Source organism: Balaenoptera ricei, chromosome 4, assembly GCF_028023285.1.
Source record: "Balaenoptera ricei isolate mBalRic1 chromosome 4, mBalRic1.hap2, whole genome shotgun sequence".
NCBI classification, from domain to species: domain Eukaryota; kingdom Metazoa; phylum Chordata; class Mammalia; order Artiodactyla; family Balaenopteridae; genus Balaenoptera; species Balaenoptera ricei.
In genome coordinates this window covers 138,203,790-138,219,222 of record NC_082642.1, presented here as the reverse complement: position 1 = coordinate 138,219,222, position 15,433 = coordinate 138,203,790, and the positions used below count along the sequence as shown (strand labels likewise).

At 35.2% G+C, this 15,433-nt stretch overlaps 1 pseudogene; it reads right to left on the bottom strand.

Annotated features, from left to right (window-relative positions):
* Positions 1 to 12,571: 12,571 nt before the first annotated feature.
* On the bottom strand, positions 12,572 to 14,011 carry LOC132365515 (ribosomal protein S6 kinase beta-1-like; annotated as a pseudogene).
* Positions 14,012 to 15,433: the final 1,422 nt, after the last annotated feature.

The window sequence follows — 15,433 nt, the reverse complement described above, 5'->3', positions numbered from 1 at the left end:
AAAAATTCTTCCCATTCAGTTGTACCTCTAAATGTTAGATTTTTCCTTAAGATATATAGGTTAGAAATAATGAAACTGTTTCTTTCAAGATCACACTTATCATGGTTTAGCTCCTTTTATTGTTGCCAGTAATAATATAAACAGGTTTTTTAAAAAATGCAATTGGAAAAAATGTGTTAATGGGGTCCCTGGGCTTTCTGTGGAAATCCTCAAGATTCTGGGGTAAGCAAGCACTTCAGACTGAGCCAAAATTGGAGTAAAATGACATGCAAGGAGTTGTTTTCTTCAGATTTGTTTATCTAGTTATATAAAAAAAAATATTGTAGATATTAAATTATCTTATAGACTAAGATAAAATACATTAAACATATTTTCAGAATATGGATGATTAATAAAAAATTTTGTAGATCATTGTGTGTTTATACATGTATGTATATACTATTATATACTCATGTACATATAAACGATAATAAAATAAAAATGTAAAAGGATCAGTTCCCGATGAATGTACTTGCTTCAAAATATTTGACTTTATTAATGTGTTAAAATCAGCTTGTTATTCTAAATATGTTACTAACTTATTAATTATTAATTTGCCAATTAATGAATGGATGATAATCTGTTTTTCTGAGAACAATATATTTAAGTATGCTTTATAACCAGCAGTTTTTAAAAAGCTGGTTTAAGAAATTATAATGCAGAGAGTAAAAAACCATGTTATTCGGGTACTTTGTCTGAAGGGTTGTAATAGTTTAAACTGCTGGCTGTCCATGGTAAAGCAAGACATTTATTTTTTAACCATGAAAAGTTGAATAAAGGTTTTAGTTGTAATTTAACTATGAAATTTTCATCTTTCTTAATGTCCAGCTATTCTTAATAGCTAATAGTATCAATTATTTTACTATTTATATTCATATTTCACATCTGTAGTTTTGTATATTTTATAACTACATGCAAAACACATTGAAACTCAAGACACTAGAATTTTCAGCAGACTATAAAATATGATTTTTAAATGTTTACTTTTCATAAAAGAGAATTTTAATACATGATACATTTACCACACACATCATTTTCAATAATGAAATACATATAATGAAAAAATTTCAAATTCTACTTTCAAAATAACCTCTCTATAGCATAAGGCTCTGAGATATTCTTCACTTATGTTTAAAGCATTATTTATATATTGAAGAAAACATTTTAAAATAAAATTGCTACTTGTACTTGTGAGAGCCCTTTGTCATCATAGTAAGAGTCAGCATATATGAAAAAATTTTTACTTTTTCCAAAAAACGGTGTTACTCATATTTACATCTGACACATCTCATAAATGCTTCCTCACCAACAGCCCCAGATTCCAGGTTCAAAACTGCATTCTTTCACAGTCAAGTGACTACCAGTATTTTTCCAACCTTTATTCCATTGATTGATACTTGTTTATCAGCATTTTATTAGCTTGTTTATTTATAAATTGACTTAGCCAGGCATTTACCATCTCACCTGTGAGATATCTGGAGAATGTTTATATGGTTTTTAATTATTAAGGAACTTACAGTTAATCTAAAATATACTTTGTGCTGTGTCACATCTTCTAATTTATATTTATTTTCTGAAAATTAGATCTAAATTATATATCACTAAAATTTCTTCAGCGACCCAACTAGAGCTTATCTCGATCCTAAATATGCATGATATGATTAATTTATTTGGAAAACTTCAAATCGGTCCTCCATTATTGCTATTATATGCTGAGTACCATGCTATGCGAAGGAGTTTATAACACAAGGACCTAATCCTTCTCTGAGGTCAGAATCTAGGAAGGAGCACAATAGATTTAGGTACAGAAAAAAAGAACAGTGATGCAAGTCAGCAGTATAGGATCTCCTTAGGAAATATCTGATCATGAGTTCCAGTCGCATTTTAGAAAATACGTGCTGTGTGTTTATAATGAATGAGCACACAGAAATCATCAGAAATGTTCTCTGACAATGACTGGAAGTGGTGTTTAAACATGGAAGGAGTATGGGGAAGTGCAGAGGAGGACAGAAGACATTCCAAATGGACAGACTGTCATGGTGAGGGACCAGTCATGGAAATGCAGATGGGAGATTGTGAGACAGTCAATAGACCACTGAAAAGTGTGACAGTGCTGGTGTCAGAAGACAGGTTGAAGCTGGGCCCAAAGTTTTGACTTGTAAGACCTATAATGAGGGTCTTCTTTAGAGAGGAATTCTTTCAAAACCTTGAAATGCTGAAGATTTCCTGCCACAGAGGTGCCTCATGGGATATGGCAGCAACAAAATAATGTCCAGGGAGATTTTATTGTAGAACCAAATTAACACTAATGAAACAAAGATGTGGTCAATATCAGATTTAATTATTTCAAAACTCAACTGAACTCATGACTCAGCTTTCAACATTATCAAAATGTCTTCCCATTGAGTATTACATATGTGCTTCATTTGTTTTCAAAGTGGAGACTTGGGTTAAGCAGACTTGTTTACTCTTACAACACCTGGAATAACTCGGTGTGTAACCAACATGCTAACTTGCTTTATGTTCCCAAGTTCAAATTGCTTGTGTCACCTTTTCCTTTATTATTTAGGTAAAATTGGCTTAAATCAACTAACGATATATGGTGGGGGTGGGGAAAAATACTTCATTTCCAATTCCCCTAGAGATTCCTGAGGATTTGAAGGAAGGGTTGCCTACACTTTTCTCCTAAGGGTCTCAAGCTCTAAATTCCTACTTCTGTTTTTCTCTCTCTCTTCTGGATTTTTTCCTCCTGTACCTACAGTCTGTTTTCTACATGATGTCACTCTGCAGAAGTCACTTCTCTCCATATTATATCATTTTCCAGAAGTCATCTCCTTCCAGGGACCATGGACTCAAGGTTGTGTATATGCCAGACTTTACTGTATATGCAGAGCAGTTGAAGAATTTCACAAGAGTTTGGCAAAGCAACAATCTAATGTTAAATATTTAAGAATGTGTTCTTAAATTCCCTCAAACATTTCTGCCTCCAAGAAATTTCCCCTGATCATCTTTTTAATTCAAGCCACAACCTCTCATGAGTACTACTATTACAACTACTACTGTTAACAGTCAATATTTATGGAGCACTAGACTAGTAGTAATAATAATAAAAACAATTACTAGGCATTCTATATGGGTAATTAGTATTCACACCATACTAGTGATGTAATTACTCTTATATCTCCATTTGGAAGAGAGGAAAAAGAAGTACAAAGACATTACTTTTTTCCAAAATCTCATAGCAATGGACCATGGAGTGGAAATTAGAAAGCAGATTTCAGATTATGTAATTGTATTGACCACACTTCACAGTTAGCATATTTCTGGGCAGGGCTTACCCAAGAGTACGTGGAGCTGTAAGCAAATATCTTTGGTGGGGACCCTATGTACATATAAGCAATTGGATTTTTTAAAAAATATGTTAAAAGTGCATGGACCCATGTGGGGTAGAGTGATTTATTAATGAAGATTTAAAATAATGGGTAGGAAGAGTCTTTGTAGTGTACTAAACTATCTTTTCTTATTCAGGCCCAAGGACCCTCCTTGAAAAATTTGATGATTTTTTCTTAATCATCAAATGTGCCATTTCTTGCTAATTTTATTTATTCCCATCATGAGAAAAAAAGGTAGCCATATTGCTATTGCACTCAGTGACATGGCTTTCCTCAGCCTGTCTGAATTGAAACAATGTGGGCCTTTTTGGCTTTATGGTTCCTTAATACCATTTATTTAATGCTACATCACCCATTGTGCCATAATGGATACTGACTTCAAATGACTCTCTCAAAAGTTGTGATGTAATTTTATTCAGAGTATGTAGGAAAATTTGAATGACAAATAGTTTTCTGGTCATGTTATATTTACCATTGAGAGTTCATAGTGTAAATGTATTAACTATTCTCTTGGACACTGTAGGCAAAAGCCGCATTTGTAAACTATAACCTCTTCCAATGCTGACATTGCACAACACTTGTGTACAAATCATGGAGGAGGGGATGAAGACCAGATGAGGGGCCTAGATGACTAGAAAAATGGTCCCATTCACCCAAGTAATGTCCATCCCTTCTCTGGCTCAGCTTGTGACTTACCTGGGAAAGCATGACATCATATTGATCAGAGGCAAGATAGATGACATTGTTTGGAAGAGCCCATTGTTGTTGCAGAGCGACAAGGACTGCTTGACAGGGGTCAGAGAGCCTGTGGTGGGAATGGCTGAACTGTCCTCAGCGACAGTGTTGGGAATGCACAGGGTAAAGGATGTCTGCTGCCTCCTTAGCCACCCTTGGGTGCTCTAGTCAAAGGCAGCATTTTAGTTGGAACACGAATGAGCAAAAATGTCACCTAAACTTACACATGCAACTCAAGCCCCAGGGTCAGTGGTGGATAATCAGTAATCCAGAGCCCTGCATTCTTTCTGTGAGTGACAGTCACTCAAAATCAGCAACATCTTCCATTCAAGGAAGAGGCATTGTGGTTAAGAAATGAAGCTCCCAACAAGGTTCCCAAAGGAGGCTTAAAGATTATTCTTTTGCACCCTCAGAGTTTTGCTATCATCTGAATATATTATTGTTAAAGATAAATAAATAATAAAAAGAAAAATCTGAGCTGCAAAAAAATAATACCTCAAAATTAGATTAAACATATTCCGTCATAAAAATGTATTAAAATCATTGCCTAATTACAATTAATAAGTAAATTGATAAAAGATGAGTAGGAAATAAATGAATGAATATAGGCACCAGGATTCAAAACAGTTTTCTAATTTCTACTCCAAGTCTCTTTGAAGTAATCTGCGTTGCACACATCAATGATTCTTCTAATGCTCACTGACAAAAGGCAGTACGTAATTCAGTCTTTCTCCTAATTCTAATGGAAACCCATCTAGCCTCAACTGTCTACCACATTCCCTAATTTCAGTCACGCTGTAAGCAATTATTCTATGCTATGTCAATATCTTTGTTATTTTTATTTACCACAATAAAATGTCACCTCTTCATATCAATTTAGATTTGCATTAATGAATGCTCTTGCCCTTATACCTACCATCATTATATTCCATTGTGGGTGGAGTAAATGGAGGAGGAAACTAATGAGGATCCCTGAGGGTGTTTTTGATGTTAACAAAGATAAACACTTGGCTAGGATCAGGGTTTTTATTTTTAACTGTTCCACTTACAAGTTACTTCTGCTGGCAAGGAGACAATATCCTTGAATTCTACTTAAACAGAACATAGGTATTCTAAATTCATATCTCATTTCTTTTTTAGATAATGCATAGCTTGTGGATTCTGCTCAAAACAATTTGCGTGTTCTCTTTATCAATCTTTTTTCCCTAGGTATTGAGAGCAATAGCCAAAAAATGCTTCAAGAAGACCCCTCTCATGAATAAATAATAGCCATCTTCATTAAATAAAATATATCTTCTACTGAAATAAATATTAAAATGTCTAAGGAATTTGGGAAGAAAGTATATCTTAGTCATCTTTTAGCTAATACACTAGCTTGGCACATGGTAAGCACATGGCACTGGGTCATGAGTACTGAATGACTAGGTAAATAAAATGTTCACATGGTTTCTGTAATAGTTTGAACTTTTGGTTTTAAATATCATTTTTCTTAGCAAAAATTAAAATTCCTGCAATTATATATTTTTTCTTCCTTTTTCTCTTTCTTCCTCTCTTTTTTCCCTTCCTTCCTTCCTTCCTTCCTTCCTTCCTGCCTGCCTGCCTGCCTTCTGTTGCAGGAAAAAATGGGACACCAGAGTAATGTCCCAGGTCTCAGGTGTCCCTGGGATGGGCCGCCAAGTGAGGGTCCTTGGCTTCGTGCAGGAAAGAATTCAAGAGCGAGCCATAGTAAAGTGAAAACAGGTTAACTGAGAGAGATACTCACTCCATAGGCACTTATGGGTCATCTCAGAGGGTGAGAGATGCCACAGGGCATGGGTTCCTCCAGGAAAGTGAGAGCAGCCCTGGGAGATACACATTCCATACACAGAATGCAGACAGTCTCAAAAGGCAGGAGAAGGACCGGAGGTGTGGGGATGGTTAGTTTTTATGGGCTGGCTAATTTCATAGGCTAACAAGGGGAAGAATATTCTGTCTTGGAGAAGGGGTGGGAATTTCCAGGAGTTGGGGCACTGTCTACACTTTGGCCTATTATGGATGGCCTCTGAACTTCCATGGCACGTGTGGGTGTGCCATTTAGCATGCTAATGTATTACAATGAGCGTATAATGAGGCTTAAGTTCTCCTGGAAGTCAAATCTTCTGCCATCTTGGGCCTAGTAGGTTCTAACCAGTTTTTGTGGTATCCTGTTTTTCTTAATGGTTGTGCTATTCTTTTAATGGTTGTGCCCTGCCCCCTTCCTTTCTGTCTCACCTCCTCCCTCCCTCTTTCTTTGTTTCTTTCTCCCTTTCTCCCATCCTTCTTTTCTTTCTTTCTTTCTTTCTTTCTTTCTTTCTTTCTTTCTTTCTTTCTTCTTTCTTTCTTTTTTTCTATGTCTCTTTCTCTTTCTCTCTTTCTTTCTTTCTCATTTATTAAAGCTTTTCCTTTAAGACCATACATTATTGTGAAAAGTTGATGGGAAAATAACATTAATGTGCTTAATTAAGGAAAGCTAGGAATTGGTCTCCATAACCTATAAACCTGCAACTCGGTAAAAAAACTGAGCATTTTTTTCTAATTTTTTTGGAAACACTCAAATATAAATTTTAGGCAACCCCAAACCAAATGCTTATAGAGAATTAGCATTAGAACCATGGATCCATTTCAAAAGGCATGTTGTTCTGTTACAATAAACATAATCAATTGTTCTCATGCTTATCATTCTATGAAAATTAAAATAACTCCCTAACTCAATACAATGTAGGTATGCAACCGACTCTTTTAATAATTTTCCCAGCAAAAAGGTTGTCATCTTACTATTCTTTGATTCAGCCAGTATTGTATATGCCATGGCATTCTAAGTATTAGAATGGACTGCCTGCAGGTGTGCAGTCCTCTTGTATCCATTAGGTATTCCAGAAATACATGAAGAATAACAGAGCAGAAAGAGGACATGGACTCAGGTCTTTAATGATATCATTGATCCAGTAAATTAACCAATAGAAAAGCCACCCTTCCCTGGACCATTCTAGCTACTTGAAATAATAAATATTTTTACTTTTTTATCCAATTTTTTGTTGTTGTTCTTCTTCTTTTTGGTAACTTATACCTGAAATCATCTTCACCGATAAAAACATACCTATTGAGAAAACTTATTATTCTCATTGCTGAAATCTTATATGAATGGCTTATTAATAATTAACTAATTGATGAATCAAATTATAGACAAGGTAAAACAGAGCAATTAAGACTTATTTATCACTTATATGTTCATATAAAATCCATGAACCGGACTTCCCTTGTGGTCCAGTTGTTAAGACTCCATGCTCCCAAAGTAGGGGGCATGGGTTCAATCCCTGGTCAGGGAAGTTCTGCATTCCATGGGGCACAGCCAAAAAAAAAATAAAAATAAAAAATCCATTAAATGTGTATTATGTGTTACACATTATTTGAAATACTGTAAATCACAAAAGGTTACAAAAGAAATAATCTCTACCCAAAAGCATGATTAAGTGAGGTTGTAAAATTACAACCAAGGTGTGTTTGAGCCATGTGTGAACTTGCAAAGAACTTGTACACTTATTCTCTGCAAATGGATTCTTTTCAAGCTTTGTCTATATACAGTTATTTGATGGAATTGAATAGTCAGTCAAATTATTTTTCAGATAGCATCTTATTTCCTCACCTGTAGCTTGGGAAATCTATAAGCAGTTTTTGGAGAATAACAAAGAATAAACATTCCAAAGTTAAAAACCTATCAGAGACTATGTTGAAAAATAAATGTATACAGAAAACTGAGAGAAAAACCAGACTGAATCCACTCAGTTGTCCAGGAAATTACCAATTATATATAAAACTTAATACTGGAGATATTATTACTTATAACTCCAGAGATCTGGGTTAGTCCTGAAATAGCTGTGTGGTTTTTATCAAATAATCACTTCTCCAGGTAGTCTTAATTTTACTCAAATCAAATCAGACAATTAGAGTGCTGTTAAGTGATTTGGTCCCTTGGAAATCTGTCTTTCATTGAGGAAAGTAATAAAGAGAGGTAATTAGATGTCACGAGGGTATTTTGAGGACCTATGTCTCTACATCATAAGAAACCCCTTAAAGGCATTTCATTCAGATATTAGTGTCAGAAAAACAAACAAGCATGCAAATAAACAAATTTTACTCCCTCTATACAAGTGGTTTCTTTTTAGCTTAAACAATTAAGAATCTCAATATAAAACATATTTACTCTTTTGATTTTGCCACCAAGAACTTAATGAGATAAACTTGAAACCTCTATCCCGTTAGCTTGCTCTCACCACCCTGTCAGCTTTATTAAGATATAATTGACATATAACATTGTGTAAGTAAGGCATACAAGGTGATGATTTGATACACATATATTGCAAAATGTTTACTACAGTGATGTTAATTAACAGGTTCTTCACCACACATAATTACCATGTCATTGCTGTTGCTGTTACAATGTAACATTAAAGGTCTACTGTCACAGCAACTTTCGAGTATAGAATACAGTATTATTAACTATAGTCACCATGCTGTATCTTATTCACCTCATAACTGAAAGTTTGTATTCTTTAACCATCATCCCCCTGTTTCCACCTCCCCTCAGCACTGGCAACCACCATTCTAGCTTCTGTTTGACCAATGTGAGTTGATAAGTATTCCTGGCTTTATATTACCCCTGACATTCATCGTTTTCTTTCTTCTATGCCTCAGCTCCCTCATCTGTGTATTCTAAACTCATGAACTGTATCGATTTTTGTTAGTTTTTGTCAGTTGAGAGCAGATAAATGTCTGAGTTTTCTTAACTATAAGTCAAGAAAATGTGCATAGATGAGCTGTGTGCCATCTTTGAATTTTTAATGTTGCATTTATCTATGTCTTCTTTCATTTAATTTGTTGTTAATAAGTGGTGACATTACTTATTGATTTGGATATTTCAAAGGAAGCCACTTTATCTCTAGCCTTAAAAAATAACATGAATCAAAAAAAAATCATATGAAGTAAAAAGATTAGTTGTACTAATCCAAACTTGTCATTAATAAAGATAATTAAGAAAATATCTAGTTAAAAAATCTGTAAGCATATATTTTATTAGCATTAGCTTTACTTTCTTGTCTGTGAAACTAATGGCTATTGCACCACAGTATATTTATTTTTCTAAATATAGTGATATTTTATAAAAGTTAATAATTACAACTTGTCATGCTCTGATTTTTCTAATGGCACACTTTTAAAGAATTATTTAGGCACGGGCAATTTCATTTCCTTAATCACGTTCATATATCAATGAGGCATGCAATACTATGTATCTCTTACAGTATTAAAGAAGAATATTGTTTTAAAATGTGTTCCACATGGACAAAATATAATGTCACTTTGCAACTAAAACACAAATAAAACTAGATTCTGGAAGTCCTTCAATATAAAATTAAGCTGCAGAAGTCTATTTGGGAGATTTTCTTCCACATCTTTATCCTCTTCAATACCCCTTGGAGTCCATTTCAAATGTGGATATCAAGTCCCATAAAATGGAGAAATGTATTGGTCTAATTGTATAAAGTAACATTTAACTGTAAAAATTCAAATGGCATATTTCTAATCTCTTCTGACTTTTGGTGATAGGACTAAGAATAAGAATTAGAAAGAACTGGTATTTTATGTAACACAAATCCTAATGCTTTCAAATGAAAATTTTTTTTTCTCATAGACCAAAGCAAGAGCAGTGATTAGTTTAGGTTCAGGGAAATTGGAACATCTGGCATGACATTCCTATTACACAGCTATTCCCCCTTGTCTGCAGCTGAAATGCTTAAGCAAACTTTGGCATGGGAGTCTATTACATTTGCTGTACCAGACTCTTCCCTTCCTCATTTGCCAATTAGTCTATTGTCTAAATTTCCACTTAATCCTTATGAAAATAATATTTTGCAACTTGTAGAATATTTCTATAAGCTCTCCACAGTGTCCTCATTTTGAAATATTTTGAGATTTTTATTATTCTGATTTAAAATAATTTTGTGTAATTTAAAAAAGTTACTTAATACTCACAAATTATTGTTGTTATCTTGATTTTGTCCACTATTAATACATCCATATAATAGAAATGATTGAAATGCACCTTAATTTCCCTTTTACATCATATACTGAATCACGAGGATATTATCCAGAACATTTAGGGTAGTTGACTGCTTTAGCAAGGCAGTAGGTTTGAAATCCAGGTTTAGATGAAAAAACAGATATTTCACATTCCTAAAGAGCCAGTCTGAAGGATTCAGAGCAGAGAATTCCAACGTGGAGTGAAGCCTACACCAGCCCATTTGGCTAAGTGATGTTTGTTCTTCAGTAACGGATTACGCGACATGGCAAAAATAATGCCTTTCCCTTTTAGTGTGAATTAAGAGAAGAAAAAATTGAAGAAAATGGAGGGAAAGTAAGTGACCAAAATTGTTATTTCTGTCCTTCCATCTCTTGGTTTGGTGTTAGTAAGTTGAGCTGGGGATGAAAGCGCAGGGACTGTGGCTATACGGTATAACTGTGTACATGGATGTGATACTATTCACAGCAGTCCTGCAGGGAGGCTCAGTATCATAGCCTGAGGCACAGAGTTGGATGCAGGGTGCAGCAGAGAGTCAGGAGTTCATGGGCAGGAACAGCAAAGTAAGGTCTAGAGCCCTGCTGCTTGTTTTCATAAGAGAAAGGTTGATTGCAACACAGACACATCTGTCATTTTGCACATTGTCTAAGGCTGTTTTTGAGCTTCAATAGATGATTTGAGTTTGTTGCAATAGAGACCAAATGCCCACAAGTCTAAAAATATTTATTGTCTGTCCCTTTAAGAAAAAGTTTGCCAACCCCTGTTCTAGAGCTTCAACCAGACACAGGTGAGACCTAATATATGGGTCCTGAGCAAGCATAGAGAGAACAGAATATGTTACACCAGCATGCAAGGAATCGAAGCTCTAGGAGCCATGTCCACAGAACCATGCCTCAGAAAAAATGGAGTATGAAACAGGCTCCTACCACTTCCTAGGACCAATTATTCACAGCTCTTTCCGATACATTGGTAGTTTGAAAAGCGGTCATTGGAGTATTTATACCGTGGAAATTGACAAGTGCCACAAATCAGGGCAGGCATGCATTCATTCATTCATTTATTTTTCATGGAGTTTATTTTTAAACATTTACCAGCATACCACTGCTTAGAAAATGAAGAGTCAGAATTCACTGCCAGTATTTAAGGTGATACAGGCTCTCCCACATACCCCAAAACCCATCACATAGATGTACTGAAAAGAATGACAGAAATCCAAGTGGCTAATTGCTTTTACTTAAAAATAATAAGAATTACCTATGCTTTTAATTATTACCCTAACCTAGTTTTAAAACAGGTATGCTTAAAATCTCTTGATTTATAGAATTATTCATTCCATTATTTATTTATTTATTCATTCATTCATTCATTTATTCATTCCTGTATTTCTGTGTTTCTGTTACCTGGCAGGTCAGCTCCTTAACAAAACCAAATGAGTTAACAAATTTGCTTCTACAAATTAGATTTTAGTGTAAGAAAATTTCCAAATACACAATGTTTATATATGCATATATACATTTAATTGTATTAAATGGGAAATATTAAATACACAGGTTTTAAATTGTTTTTAAAACTTAAATACCACCAATGTTTCTCATAGTATAAAATACTCTTAAAAACATCATTTTAAAAAACAAGCCCATAAATTTTCTTTTACTGTCTCTTTTTATATTATTAAATATGATTTTTATTTTTTGTTTAAAATATTCATGCAGGAAGAAATTAGGGGTCTTCATCACCACCTAGAAGCTGAGAGGCTGTCTCCTGGGCTCAGTAAGTTCCCTGAATAAAACATAACTTGCAACTTTTAGGTTGTTTGCACATAAAACATCAATTGATAAGTTTCTTTGGTCTTTGATTCCATATTGCTGGAGAAAGTTTGACCAAGTTTCATGCTAATTTATCCTTAGCTGCAAGTATTACAGACAACTTCATACTTTGCCTAATGAAAGGATAACTCTTTTTCAATACAATCAGAACTCAACAGTGATTCAGAAGCAATACCTTACCCTTAATACCATCAGCTTCAAGCCATCAACATGAAAATCCTTGATAAGTTTGAGAAGATGTCGCTAGGAATCAATTAATTGATGTGCCTAATGCCTAAGAGTTTCAAAATTCGACTTCGCTTAAGTTCCTTTGCACCACTGATTGATTTTTGAAAATCCATGTTTATTTTTCCTCTGTCCAAAGTGTTTTATGGAATGACACTGACTCTTCAAGACTGTTATGTAGAGTCTTCTTTTTTCACTTTGAAGGATGCTCACCCATGCCCTCCCCACCTTTCTGCCTTAACTTCTTAAAAAGCATTGCTTTGTCACAGATTCATACGCAGGTGCTCTCGTTGTTTGGAGATCATGGGAAGAGCTTGATTTTGTATGGCCAGGAGTTTGGAGGTCAGGATGGAAGTGGCGCTGAAGTTTCCCCAGTCATGGTCACATCCATCCGGTCTATTCCTGCCACTTGTTTCCACCATATATTGCACAGGTGTCTGAGGATTTGCCATGCTGGCTGAAGCAACTCTTCCCCGGAAATGTTCAGGAGAAAATTTGACCTGGCTGACAGGTGTTCATGGGCTGCCAATACATCTTCAAGTTGCCCAGAGTTTTGGTTCAAAGGAAAACTTTTCTTTCACGTTTTCAAGTACAGAAGGAGCCACATATGCAGAACCCAAAAAGACCTGGTTGGCAATTTTGCTGAGAGCTGAGTCATCTGAGCTGTCAACAGGTAGATAGGTGTCTGATGTGTAAACTTCAAATCAGACTCACATCCTCTTTAGGTTGCAAAAGAGGTTTAAAGAGGGGGCTCTCCCTTCCCAGTTAGCAGTTCTTCCAAGTTAATATATCTGAAGAATGGATGAGCTGGAACTTCTCCAGTGTCCCCAGGACCAGCTCCAAGATGAGAAGCAGCATTTCTTTTCAGCAGCTTTTTAAGCGGATCTCTGGCTTCTTGTGTGAGGTAGGGAGGCAAATTGAGTTTACACTTGAGGATTTCATCAATTGTTTTCTTTCTCTTCTCCCCAATGAAGAGGGTGCTCCAGTCAACATGTCCTACGTCAATGCTCCCCAGCTACACTAATCCCCAGCACTACTGTGGACATTTTTCATCAAGATTTCAGGGGCCATGTATTCTATTGTTTCACAAAATGTGTGTGTGACTGTTGCATCATGAATAGATTCTTTGAATAGCCCAAAATCTGTTAGTTTCCCTGAACTTGGTGATTAAGCATGACTTTCTCCGACATCAGGTATATGTAGATAATCCCCTTTTGATATAAATGTCCCAAAGCCATGGAGATTTCTGCCAGTAAAAGCAGGTTGTGTCTTCCATAAATATTTCCTCTTTTTCTAACTGCATAAGTAATTCTCCTCTGCTGAGATACTCAAGGATGAAGTAGAATTTTCCATCGGTCTGAAAAGCATAAATTAAATCCACAATGAAAAGATGCTTTACTTTCTCCAGAATATTCCATCCTGCTTTTTATATGAGCTGTGTCTTTAGCACTTTTTACTATCATTGTCTTTTTAAGCACCTTCATGGCAAATATTTTCTGAGTTTTTGCTCCTGTTACTTTTCTTACTTGTAAAATCTTTCCACAGACCCCTTTACCAAGTACGCAAAGTAGCTTGAAACATTCTAGCCTGACTTTTTCTGGCCCTCTGTTCACAGTAGTTTCTGAGATTTCAAGTTTCTCACAATGCTCCATGCCAAGGGCATAAGGTCCAACTCCCCCAGGGTCCATGCTTTCATTTAACTGACCGCTCTCCTCCAGCTCATCCTCAGAGCCTGTATCCTCTGGCTGGTGCAGACTATTTCAAACACTCCTGCCACGTCCTCAGCTTCCCTGTCTTAGAAGTCTGGTGCTGGATAAAAGCCATCTTGCCTCCTTTATCGCCTCAAGGGCCTGGACCCTCCATTGCTGCAGCCGTCTCCAGCTGCTTGGGCTATCTATCTATCTATCTATCTATCATCTATCTGTTGTCTAAGAGGAGGTTAAGTTAATGCAGACACTAGGCAGCAAAACAAGCTCAGTCCATGATCCCTATCTGAAATGACTAAATGGCAACATACTTTCTGAATAGAAAACAACACAGAAATAGAAGTTTGCAGTTGAATATTTTGGCTCTCTAGGGGAGATAGGAGGAAGGTGGAAAGTAGGACATTCAGCAAGCAATCCTACAATTTGAACACTCCATGCTACCTGAAGCTTACTTCCTCTGTCCCAGAAATCCATGCTTCTCTAGATACTATCAAGAATTTGTCAAACTGTTGCTTAAGTTAAAAAAAAAAAAAAAAAAGACTACAGATCAGACATTTTCAGAGCACGAATTTTGTCGTTTACCTAAAATCTCTAAAGTAAAGAATATGAGTGTGTTTAATCGCCAGCCAGAAGCAAAAAATAATCACTGCCAATTTTGAGAAATGTAAACTTTTAAAGCAAAATTCTCCTGTTTGGATACTTACTTCATATGAAAGTTTTAACTACTTTAAAAATTGTTTATGCAAATATCTTTAACATACATCTTTATAATTCCTCTATTTCTTTAAGTAAGATTATTTAAAGTAAAGAAGCAAGGTAACATGATATTTATGTGTGTGACCTGTTGAGACAGACACCATAGTTCTGAAATCTGGCCCCAAGACTTATCAGCTGTGTCCCTGAGTGTATTTCACCCCACAGCGCTGCAGTTTTCTCATCTGTAAAAGAGATTAGAAATGATTCCTACTCCATAGGCTTGACGCAGGTTACTATATATAAAATACATATAGTACATTCACCATAGTATTACTCAATATCTATGGGCTATAATACTAAGTAAAAAACACATTTTAATATTTTGATATATATTACCAAATCATCTTCTAAAAGTGAGGCATGTTTTCATTTTTTGCTTCGTCGACTGAGATGTGAAAGACCAATTTTCCAACATTCTTAACGTCTCTTATATACTCATTTTTATTCTTCTTTGACATATGGTATGAAATGTTATTGTGCTCAAATATGCAATTCTTGATTAGTAGTAACTTTCTTTTCATAATTTTTTCTTTATATTTTTTCTCTTTCTACTTTTTATCCATTTAGGGGTCATTTATATGTGTTTTAAAAATCATTCTGCAAAAGCTTTTTAAATTAGTAATCATATATAAGCATTCATAAAGTAAATGACAAATATTTTAA